Genomic DNA, 3,404 nt, shown 5'->3' on the forward strand with positions numbered 1-3,404 from the left:
ACCAATTGAGCTAACCGGGAGGCGGTTAATGATGTAACATGGTTGCTCGATTCCATTACCCTCGGTAAAATTGGCGGCAAAATGCGGCATTGCGTTGCGTTTGATTGTAATATTCGAGCTAAAAACAAGGAAAACTAGCCCAAAATTCGTTTACACAAACTTCCAAATGATGCAGCGATTCGACGAGCTTGGATTCATGCTGTTGGAAGGACATCCTTGCCCAAAGATCCACGTCTGTGTTCGAAGCACTTCGAAGAGCATTGTTTTGAAGAGTCTTATCTCATGGAAGTAAGATTAATAGGGTCTAGTAATTCAAAGAAATCGCTTAAGCCTGGCGCCATTCCAACGCTTTTTTTCTCACAAACGTCTGAAGGGTGGACGCGCATCAAGTGTTCAACGTGCGGAGAAGAGAGAACGCGAGAGAAAGCGACACTAGGCAAGTTGTACTAATTAAAACAATCAAACACAAATACAACTCGCCTCGAGTTGAAAACACACAACTTTACCTAAATTCTTCCTTTATAACTAACTTCTATTTCCACAAGGTCGTAGTGGTAGCAAGTATGATAAATATTGTAAGAAATAGACAGCTTTTTTGAGAGACATGTTTCGGCATGCCTCTGCCATCTTCAATCAATGAGTAACAGAACGTGAGTAATTATATAACAGACAAGCAGATGAATAAAATACTTACAGTATGATGTAATACAAAAGCGGGTACTAATTACAACGTGATACCAAACATCAAAGGTGTGAACTAAAACGCTAAAAAAGTGTTATAATGCTGTAATTGTTTGTTAAGTTCAGGTTTGATATTGAGCTAATCTTTTTCTTGGTTTCCACGAGGAAACATGGCTAAATAATTTTAACCAGTTGACTCGCCTTCTATTTTATAGTAGACGACACCTTCTGTGTCTTCCACAATGAACAGGATGCAATGTCATTTTTTGATTACATTAATTCACGGCACCATAACATAAAATTCACTTTCGAAAAAGAGAATGATGGTAAACTCTCCTTTCTTGATATATTTATTGACAACTATTCGAATGATTGTGTTTTTTCAGTTTTTCATAAAAAAATCTACACTGGTCTCCTAACAAATTTCTTTAGTTTTATTCCATCATGCTACTAAATTCGCAATATCCGAACTCTTATTGACCGTATCTAAAAATCAACAACACCTCTTCCGGCTGTCAAAACGATCTCAAGAAACTTTCCGACACTTTAAAATCTGATTCTTTTTCTTTCGCATATTATTGAAGGAGCCGGAACATTGATGACAATAATACAGGTCACTTTAAACTCCCTTTTGTCGGCTATTATTCTAAAATAGCGAACCTCAAACTCCGACAACTCACTAAGTGCTTTTGTAAATCGGACCTAAACATCAAATTAGTTTTCACTTCTTTGAAAATTAAAAACATGTTCAGTGTTAAAGATGGTACTCCTGATGCTCTAAAATTCATGTTAGTTCATTAATTTTCTTGTGCGGGATGTAATTCCCGTTATATTGGCGAAACTAGGGGCCACTTCTCTACTAGGGTAAAGGAGCACACGGAAAGTGATAAAAACTCGCATATTTTTAAACATTTCAACACGTCTCCTTCTGGTAAGAACAAATACTCCCTTTCTTACTTTATTATCGTGGATTCTGCTAACAACTCAATTGATTTAAATCTCAAAGAAGCTTTTTTATATAAATAAGAAGCTTTTTTATATAAATAAGATCAAACCTGAACTTAACAAACAGTTACAGCATTATAACATTTTTCTAGCGTCTTAGTTCACACCTTTGATGTTTGGTGTCACGTTGTAATTAGTACCCGCTTTTGTATTACATCATACTGTAAATATTCTTTTCATCTACTTGCCTGTTATATAATTACTCACGTTCTGTTACTCATTGATTGAAGATGGCATAAGCATGCCGAAACATGTTTCTCAAACAAGTTGTCTATTTCTTACAATGTACAGTTAATTAGTTACAGTAAGCATGGAATCAACGCACTCACTCGCTTAGGAACAACTCTAGCGGTTGTTGATTGTTAGAAAGTGGAGGTAGCGACAGGAGAAAATCCCTCGATACGTTTCCCCCTTTACAGTAGAAACCAAACAGGTTTTTTTTTTTCTTTTTTCAGCTTGAAGGCAAAAACCTTACTTTATTTTCGTTATGTTCCAGATTGTTAAGTGTTCAGTCTAATGTTGCTTACACGGGAAGTTTAATTTTAAAGGCTTACCTTGACCTAGGAGAGCAAAAAAAAAAATCATTTTGAAAGACTGCTTGGACCTGATGCTTCTGTTTCTCTTGTCTTTTTTTCTTTTGTGTCATAAATCAAGGCTTAACTCAACGGGGGCATAAAAAATAGTATCCGATCCGGTCTTCTTGTGCTCACAGTCGTTTCGTAACCAAATGCAGTTGATTTCTACCCATGTTTTAATCGGTTCTTGCCCAAACCGCTGATCGATTCTTACCCGCCCAAAATATACATTTCTTCGAAATACCTAATGAACAAGCGCGTGAACAGATGTTAGTTGTTGCCCATAACAAGTTAGGATCACTCAAGGGAAAAACCTCTCGGAGCTAATGCTTTTGTTCCTTTTCACTATTATTTCCTTTTTGCATTACCTCAATTGGTTTGTAAGTGACTCAAAAAAAAATGTTTTTCAATGTTGCAAATGTTTTTCAAATATTAAAAGCCACAATAAGGTCAATACTTGCATTCTCATATCGAGAGGTCCGATCACCCACGTGAGAGTAGTCCCTAAATGGATTGAGGTTTCGACGTGACAATCTCAGCGGAAGTCAATATGTATTGACGGGACTCAACTCAGATGGAGACTTCGAAGTACGAAGATGTCCGAAAAGTCAGCTTTTACCACGGCCAACAATCCCCAGTACCAATCTCACCCGGAAGAGCTGACTCACACCATCAAACATGACTCCTGGGTTTAAACAATTTTACTTCTTGTATTCTTCACAGGCTAGTGCGATAAGACAAAAAATGGAAATTTTCTCCATGGCCTTTCACTACTTTTGGAGTTAACGTTGACGCTGGCCTAATATTTACACTTGGTGAGTTGATGTCCGTTAAACATGAGAGATCGGTACTTCATGGTCTATCTAAGAATAGAAAAATTGTAATAAAGTTCGGATACAACGCGAGCTGACATTTATTGGATGGGCGGCTCTGTCAAAGTCTATAGCATGGAAATTAGCTAAAGCCGTCCCGCCATCTGCCAATGTCTAGCTGTTTTTCGTTCACTGAAAGGGAATTTCGGAAAAAGGGAGCAGTCTAGTAGCAGCAAAAAGAACAAAACAAAGGTTTGGAAATATGCCAAGCACCGTAACTTGAATTATTATGACGGATGCAAAGACGAAAATCCTCAAAGGGGAAACAAAA

Source organism: Stylophora pistillata, chromosome 4 (assembly GCF_964205215.1).
Source record: "Stylophora pistillata chromosome 4, jaStyPist1.2, whole genome shotgun sequence".
NCBI classification, from domain to species: Eukaryota; Metazoa; Cnidaria; class Anthozoa; order Scleractinia; family Pocilloporidae; genus Stylophora; species Stylophora pistillata.